This window comes from Physeter macrocephalus, chromosome 11, assembly GCF_002837175.3.
Source record: "Physeter macrocephalus isolate SW-GA chromosome 11, ASM283717v5, whole genome shotgun sequence".
NCBI lineage: Eukaryota > Metazoa > Chordata > Mammalia > Artiodactyla > Physeteridae > Physeter > Physeter macrocephalus.
Genome location: NC_041224.1, coordinates 138,315,627 through 138,324,960, shown reverse-complemented (window position 1 = coordinate 138,324,960; position 9,334 = coordinate 138,315,627). Strand labels below are relative to the sequence as shown.

The 9,334-nt window shown below is 41.7% G+C and overlaps 1 pseudogene; it reads right to left on the bottom strand.

Moving 5' to 3' along the window:
* Nucleotides 1-6,141: 6,141 nt before the first annotated feature.
* On the bottom strand, nt 6,142-6,573 carry LOC102984431 (60S ribosomal protein L23-like; annotated as a pseudogene).
* Nucleotides 6,574-9,334: the final 2,761 nt, after the last annotated feature.

The window sequence follows — 9,334 nt, the reverse complement described above, 5'->3', positions numbered from 1 at the left end:
GGGGGGCGCAAGAGGGAAGAGATATGGGAACATATGTATATGTATAACTGATTCACTTTGTTGTAAAGGAGAAACTAACACACTATTGTAAAACAGTTATACTCCAATAAAGATGTTTAAAAAAAAAAATTTTTATTCTATATCAGCATAATTTATTAACAATGTTAGTTTCAGGTGTACAGAAAAGCGATTCAGTTATAGATACTGCCTTGGAAAGAAGACTCAGAATGGCCTGCACCACACCAGCTCCTCCCCCACCCCAGGACCTCAAGCTTCTGTGTGTGTGTGTGTGTGTGTGTGTGTGTGTGTGTGTGTGTGTATTTATTTAACATATATAATACATATAGAAATGCATATTTATGAGACAATCATGTAAACTTGAACTCCGAAAAATTTAGGAGTAATTGTTAATTAAAAAAAATTTTTATTCTATATCTTCCCGGACCGGGGCACGAACCCGTGTCCCCTGCATCGGCAGGCGGACTCTCAACCACTGCGCCACCAGGGAAGCCCTGGTTATCTATTTTAAAGATAGCAGTGTGTACATTGTCAGTCCCAAACTCCCAATCTATCCCCCCCACCGACACTTCCCCCCTGGTAACCCTGAATTCATTCTCTAAGTCTGTGAGTCTATTTCTGTTTTGTAAATTCTGTTTTGTAAGTTCATTTGCATCATTATTTTTAGATTCTGCCTATAAGTGATATCATGATATTTGTCTTTCTCTGTCTGACTTACTTCACTTAGTAGGATAAGCTCCAGGTCCATCCATGTTGCTGCAAATGGCATTATTTCATTCTTTTTCATGACTGAGTAATATTCGGTTGTATATATGTATCACATCCTCTTTATCTATTCATCTGTCGATGGACATTTAGGTTGTCAAGCTTCCTTTTCATGGAAATAACAGCCCATTATCCTATTCCAGGACTTTTCCATTCCCCTGCCCTACTTGGTATGGATCACATTCTACCCTTAGATAGTCACTTAGTCTATCATTTATTAAATACTGAGTATGTAGTCTACTGGGCCCTACTGGGCAGTGGTTTCCTTAATACAGTATCAGAATTACCTGGGGGAATATGTTTAAAAAATATTTCTACCCTAGCCCTTTTCTTTATTAAAAATGAAGATTTCCGTCACTCACCCCAGTATATTTGATTCAGTAGAGCTGGATAGGGGTGGAAATCTGCATTTTTAAACATGCTCCCATGTGATTCTGTTGTAGGTGGTATGAGAAATCCAGTTTGAGATGCTGTCACAGAAGATGTAGAGAGAAGAGTCACATGTAGTCCCTAACCTTGAGGAGAACGACAGCAACAGGTGGGGGTAGAGCTCAGGACCAAAGCACAGGGCTCCCAGCCCAGGAGCAGTAGGGGTGGTCCATGCTGTGCTCAACTCACCACGCTTGAGCTCTGCCCTCTTACCTAGGAAAGTGCCACGTGGACGAGCCAGTCTCGCCAGACGGTTGACCCAAGACCAGGGCAAGAGCCATAGAACATGACTTACTATTCCCCAAACTAGTCACATTCTAGGCCCCTTGGTGCTTGGTTTCTCCCGTCTTATCCTTTCTTGCCTGTCTGGAGAATCCCATCAATTCTTCAACATTCAATTAATAAGTCATCCTCTGGGTAAAGTCTTTCCTCATCCTTCCAAAGCCCAGTTGGTACATCCTGTTGGCTCTCCTGCTGTTTTGTGCTTGCCTCTGTGTGTTTGTCTCTGTGTCTCATTATGTCACACTGTGTCTCGCTGTGGCCTCCAGAACATGTGGTGCTTGTCAGTCTCAGTATTAGCAGCGCTTCACCAGGGACTGGCTGGCACATGGCAGGTACTCAAGAAATCTTTATCGAGTGGAGTCCTGAGGGCAGGAACAGGCAACCACTGGACCCCTCCACACAATGGGAGTGAACATCCTGAGTAATGGGAGTGAGATGAGAAGACACTCCCCCACCCCCAGTATAAGTGCCCATAATCCTACCCCCAGCTCCAGGGATGGTGAGGAACCATGGGATGTGAGCATCCCACTATAAGGACCACTGCATCCAGCATGCTGATGGATGCAGCTCCGCCAGAGCTCACAGTTCCAAAGACAGCCACCCGACAAGCAAGCATCGCATGTGTAACAGATAGGAAGAGCTAACACATAGTGCTTCCTGTGTGCCCGGCCCGCCTCTAAGCACTTACACTAGTAATTCACACATGGGCCCTACTTAACAGGTGAGACGAAGGCACAGAGTGCTTAGTTAACTTGCCCAAGGGCATATAGCTTGAAGTGGCAGATCTGCGATTCAAACTCATGCGATCTGGCTCCAGAGTCTATGTTTTAACCACCACGCTCTAGTGGTTCTCTCTAAATACTAGTAAGTGTTCATTTTATGGCAGAAGAATTGGGGGAGAAGGTCATCACTTGTGGGGGACTCAGGGTTTTCATTTTATTACGTTTTCATATCACTGGAAATCATTTAATCCCATTTGCTAATCCATTTGTGGCAAACACGCTTCATCATCTTCAGGTATTTAATGCCACTCCCAAATCTATATTAATTCACTAAGTTGTGAGTTTCAGAATTCAACATTTTTGCTTACCTCTTCAGCTGGTACATAGGAAAGCAAATTAACCATGTAGAATCCTTTCCAGTACTTCATATGATTTTATAGAATAAATTATTTTAGTTATTTAAGCTTAAATAATTTTCAATGGTAATTGCCTAATGCTCTTCACTGAGCTTGCTTTTTTACTCTCTTCATTGCTTCAAGGTATTCACTAAAAAGGATTTAAAATTATTGCTTAGAATGCTCTTTCCCTCAACCAAAAGTACAGGACATTCTACATTCAATACCCTGTTAACTCACCTTTTCCATTTAACTTTTCAGAAAAGTTACCCCATGCTTAATATTTGCAAGCAGTTGAATAAAGAAAGAAAGCTGAGATGCTGATGATTTTTAGGAATCAATGCAAGTGAGCTCAGATAGAACTGGCAGGGGCACAACTCAGTGGAAAAAAAACCCTTCAGAAAGGCAGAAAAGAGGTGCTCTCTCTGAAGCACCCTTGGCTGGCAGTGGGCTAGGGGCAGAGACGTCGGAGGACGCCTGGATGGGAGACCTGGTGCCAGAGCCTGCAGCAGACAGCTGTCTCCTGCTGCCCCAAGCAGCGGAAGTCTGCTTCCTCAGCAATCAAAGAATCAGAGATTTAGAGCTTTTGCATCTGTCAGGAATTGTACAGAACTCTGAATCTTTTGTGATGAATTAAGGAAGGAAAGGAGGGAGGAAGGAAGGGAAGGAGGAAAGAATTAAGGAAGGTGGGGGAACATCCTCGCCAAAAAACCAAATATACACACTCACAGATGGCAGAAAGAAATGGCAACCCTCCTAAATTCTACATATTATCCACAAAAACTGTACTTAACTTTTTCAATAAATAGAAATTTGCATTACTGGGTCTTCTTTTCTTTTTTAGTGTTAACAGATAAGGTATAATCGATTCTTGGTCTAGAAATTTTCTGAGGATGGGGTAGGAGGACAGGGATGGTTTGGGACTCCCCTAAGAAGCAAAATAAAACAAAAATTGTCAAAGTGTTCTGAATTTGCCTCCTTGAATTAGCTGAAACATTTCACATCTGGTGGGGAGGTGATGGTGGTGAGAGCGGCTTTAGTGCTCTATAAACAAAATTCTAGCAAAGAAACTCAGACTGCACCCCTCCAAGGATCCATCCACCTCAATATGTATGTATTCTTATAGTATCAATAAGGGAATTTTGAAGGTAAATACAAAAGTTACCTTCTCTAAAATTATCCTCACAGATTACGGATGCTCCTTTGAGGGCAAGAATGCTATTTACCTGCAATATTCATTGTCTTTCTTTCTCTTCTTTAAAAAAATTTTTTAAAAGAATTTTTTTTAGGTTTACAACAAAATTGAGAGGAAGGTACAGAGACTTTTCCTATGCTCCCTGCCACTACATATGCAAAGTGTACCTCATCATCAACATCACCCTTTCTTTGACTTCTTTTATGAGAGAAAGAAAGACACGTCTATCTCATTAAAGCCTCTGCTTGGTTTCTTGTTTGGATTTTTTTGGTCATGCTCTTATATGTAGCCAAAGCTAATCTGAAAAGATATATCTGCTTTTTATGCCTCTTTATGGTACTGTTTTCTTTTAAGTTACACATATATGTTCTTTTTAGGTGGAGAAAGGTGGGACATATTTTCTTAGAGACCTGGAACTAAGAAACTTGTTGATTCACTGAAGTATATCTAATAGCCCCCTTTTGCACAAGAACTGACAAACAGCAAAAACAAAACACTACAAATTTGGCTAAAGAAATAAGGCATACAAATTTTTTTAAAAGGGTAAATAAAAGAAATTTTTGAAGGGGTGAATGATTTGACAGTTTTAAATTCCCCTTCCTCCCATCAGGCGGTCTCTGGAAGAAGAACCCATTCTGATATACTGACTCTTAATAACAAACATGACAAGCATCACACTGACCTTCTACTTCTCAGCAATAGCTGGTGAAAGCATTAATCTTATTATTTCATGACATTTTAAAATCAGTGCAACCCAGCTGCCATTTCCTCTTGCACTAAGTGAATTGAAGCCCTTGGCTGGTGCATATCACACTCTTAGATGTGTGAAAAACTGATACCCACAACATAAATCACCATTCCTTTCTTTCCTGGGACCATGCACATGATTCAATATCCACACTAGGGCTGTCAGGAACGTGTCAGCTCAGTGTTAGGAAAATAATCCAACGCCATCTCCCAGGCACAAGATGTTATTCTTCAAAAACATTTTTAAAAATTCTTTAAGCAGGTGGATGATTGAAGGAATAAGTTGGCTGGCTTCTAAGAATGAACTTTTCAAAAGAAGTCCAACACAATTGTTGTTGACATTTCTTTGGAAAGACGTTGAGCAAATAAGATATTCTGCAGCAGAGAGTTGGGAGGGGTAGGGCAACGGCATCTGTGGAACCTAATTTACTGCTCCACAAGGCAAGGGGTGTCTCATTATGATCATGAATAGATGGCTCTAGGGTCGAAACAAGAAAGTTGTTTTGGATGACTCCTGCCATTTTATTTGAGTAAAAGTAGATTTGGGCTTAGATCTGGCAAAGAGCTAAAAGAAAATAACGAGCAGTTAGAATGTCTAGTTTTTAATTTGGGCTTATCTATCTTTTTGCAGAGTACTCGTGGTGAATACGTGGTACTTTTTTACTCTGTTTCCCTTTCACACTCCTGAAAAACATTGTTGATTCTTTGCACTCCTGCTTACTGAGTTCAGATTTAACTTCAGGTTACTTCTCAACTCACCAGCTAAGCAGCTCCATTGACTATGCCATAAAAATGATTATTGGTGCCCTGCTCCGGATGCTTGAAGGTTTGGTGAAAGTTATTTTATCCAATGCGGCTGGATGGGAGCCGTGGCTGTTGCATATGAGTCAGCTGGAGTTTCCAGTCATCTAGGTTTAAAGCACGCCCAGGTTGCCTCCCCCATGGTTCCTAGTTTGTGTCTTTCAAGTAAAGTACAGACATTACAGACACCTATAAAGCAACCTAAGTTCAGAATTCCTTTTTATTTTTGTAATGTTCCCCTTCAGTTTAACTTTACTTTGTCCACACCTGCCTGGTACATCTGCGAGATTTTTTTAGAGCTCAACTTTATCAAGTTTTACTAAGGCATTCAACCTGGTTTTCACAGAAAAAACTCTCTTTCTTTGTGAGCTCACATTTCGTCTTACATAATATTTAATTAAATTGTATAATTAAAATAACCTGGTGTAAACAGGTTTGGGGACAATCCTAACCGAATCTTAGGAGGCATTCAACAAACCGGTGGGGGCAGAACGCACAAGCATGTGTAGTGGTGATGAGCGTCAGCTTTTCCTGAGCCTTAGTCGGTAGATCCTACAGATGCAGCAGATGGCGTTGGCTAGTCCTCTGAGTCAGTTAAGCAGCGGTCAGTTAGAGACCCCACTGTCAAACAGAAGCCCTGACTCTCACTATAGATGACACTAGGGCATGTTTTCCTTTTTGTGTGAGTGTTTTCTTTAAAAAAAGGAAACCAATTAGCTTGAATGTCTTCATTACTTATTTTTGGGGGGGTTGGGAGCAAACAATTTTTAATGGGGTGTTTATTTTTTTAAACAAACACTGGAGAATCATACAACGGCCGCCAGCATTGGACACATTTAGGCCGCAAGTCTGCGCACACCTTTGCAACTGGCCCTATGACGACAGAACCTCTCCTCTTGCCTTTACCGTCTCCTATGACCTCCACATGATACCAGAATAAAGGAACATCTTTCTCCAGGGTGACTTCCGTTGTTGAATTACCACTGCTGCACGTATCTTCCTTCTGAGCTCCAGTTTGCCTTTCTCGACTGTGGCCATCACCATGTCACCTGCATCAGCAGCAGGAATCTGTTCAACCGTCCCTCGATCCACTTCACAGAGATAGTACACAGAATTTTGGCTCCTGTGCTGTCAGCATAGCTCATCATGGTTCCTCCCAGAAGACCCCAGAAATGCAGAATTTTGCACGGGAGGAACCACCACATCCTTGCTTCTACATCTTGAACGTGAAAAAAGGCCGCATTGCTTTTTTAAAAAAATTGTGGTAAAATATATATAACATAAAACTTACCCTTTTAAGCCTTCTTGGGTATATAATTCTGTGGCATTAAGTCAGCCTCATGTTGTGCAGTCATCACCACTATCTTCAGAACTTTTTTTTTTATCACTACTAACAAACTCTGTACCCATTAAACACTAAGGTTTCCTCATTCCCCTCTCCCCTCAGCCACTGGCAAACACCATTTTACTTTCTGTCTCGATGCAGTTGACTATTCTAGGCAACTCATATAGGTGAAATCTACAATATCTGTCCTTCTTTGTCTGGCTTATTTCACTTAGCATAATGTCTTCAAGCTACACCCATGTTGTCTCACTGCTTCTGAAATGGTTTTCCCACTCAGACCGCACCATCATAGCCTAGAGTCTTCTGTACACCCCCATTTTGAGGTTGCCTTTCTTCCTCCAGCCTCTTGCAAAGTGATGGTCTCCTGCCCCTACCACCCCAAAGTGTGAGCGCCTTTTAGGGAGACCACCCCACAGTCCGCCAGACTTGGCTGCTGGGCTCTATTCGTCCTTTCCAAGGTGCTAGGATTTTCAAATGCCTGCTAAATCTTCTGTAACAATCAATTCAAATACACAAGTTTGGCTATTCAAATTACTTTTTCCAAAAGTACTTTAAAATGCATTAAGTTATTAATTGCCTGCTGGCACTTCAATCAAATGGGAAAATTGACATAGCCAGAGGCATGTATTTTTGTGGAAAGAAAATTTATTTAAGAAGAAACAGCAGCTCTTACTGCTTAATTTAAACTGAGAAAACTGTGGAAAATCAACTACTATGGAAAATTAATAAAACATTTCCAGCTGCAAACAGTGACTAATTGTACAAGATGAAGACTGCCCGGAATTAATAACTTGCAGTCTTCTGTGTGAAGAACCCCCTACCACTTCAATTTACTGGGAGATTAAATTACTTCTAAGTTTGCCATATTAAAACAGAACAGGAATAAAACGTTAGTGACAGTACGTCTATTATTTACTGTCTGTGATATGGATATAATTATTTCCAAACAACTACAATGTGACATGACCAGTAATATTTAAATGACTCTTTTAGCAAAAGAATCTACGGCAACATTTTTTACCCGAAAGGGAAAAAATTATCCTTCTCTTACTTTGAAAGTAATAAAATGATGCCTAGTGGACTTCTACAGAGGGTATGTCCCTGCCCCAATGGACAGAAATGTGCTTGCTGTCTGAGTTTATACATTTCCCTCTCTGCATCAGATAGTGATCTGGGGCAGTATGTGAAGCAGAAAACCTTAGCAACTCATTTTATGAGCTCTGATCTTAAATGGAAGTGATCCAGAGGAAACCAGTGTAGATGCTTCAAGGCTTCTCCTGGTGCCTGATGTGACCATGAGCACATGTCTAACAGGATAGGTTCCTTTATGGGAGGCAAGAGGGAAGGGCAGAGCGATTTCCTGAGAAAAGGGGGTTCATTCATAAGGGACATACATTAGCACAGGCCCCGTCAACATCATGGGCACATCCTCCAAGCTTGATCACGACACTGTACTACCTTGTAGGCCTTGGTTTCCTCCATGATAAAATGAGGATTAAATGACATAAACCAATGCTGTCCCTTTTCTTGCTCTGTTGCCAGGATTGGATTAATTTTCTTGCCCCAGAGGGTCACCAGGAGGTTCTGTCAGTTTTCCTAGTGCATCCAAACTCTGACCCTGTGAAACAAGATACAGCAAGAAGATGCCATTCAATGACCAGGAGAGATCTGTTCAAGTGAGAGGGATAAAGAAAAGAAATTCAGAAAACTAAGAGCTCTATTTGTATGAAGTGATGGGATGTTTGGGGGTTTGTCTAGTTTTTTGGTTTGTTTTTCAAATTTTAGAGATTAGCAAATAACTCAAGGAACCAGGGAACCGAATGAGCCAACTGGACATGTGTGTTGAGGAGACGTCTCAAAGATGGAGATTTCCTCGGCAGAGAGGCGCTGTCTTCCTTGGCTGCTTATCCTTTAATGCTCACACAGAGGGTACATTCAACCTCTTGCTATTTGATATTGCTGGCGGGAAGGTCCGAGTATTGGCCTAGAGAGAATAAAGGCATGTTGTTTAGAAATGCAGAGGCTTAACCCGAAGCATAACTGGTTTGGGGTTTACTACAGAAATTATCTGGACATATCATTTGATTTCCAGGTTTTAAATGTTATTCTAAACAAGATCTGGCTGTACAGCCCTCCGCTGTATGACATACAGAGACTTTATCTGCCACCAAATGCCATTCAGGCTTAATGCTGCATCAGTGAATTGTATAAATTGGGGCATTCTTTGAGACCCTAGAGCATTATGGCCTCTCAGAGGGGGAGAGATGAGGCCTGCTTCCTTCTCCCTGTTGCTCAGGCAAGACGCTTTTTAGGCTGTTTCTCTCTATTTGGGTCATTTTGGTTTTCCTTTTTAAGAAACACTTAAGACTAGTTGCAGCAGGCCCACCCTTATCTACAGGCTGGGTGTCCAGCTGCATTTATCACTGGATTTGAGGAGTCATGGGGAAGGTTCACAACTTGGCAAAGCTTCCTCTCCCTGCTGGCAAATACCCCTAAGAGAGGCAACGAACTGATTTGCACTTTTGCCAGTAACTGCTGTCAAGCAGGATGTGAAAGGGTGGACCTCCAGACCCTGAAGGGGAAGCAGCCCTAGGAAAGGCACCGGAAAGGGAGAAACGGGACACAGGACACAAAG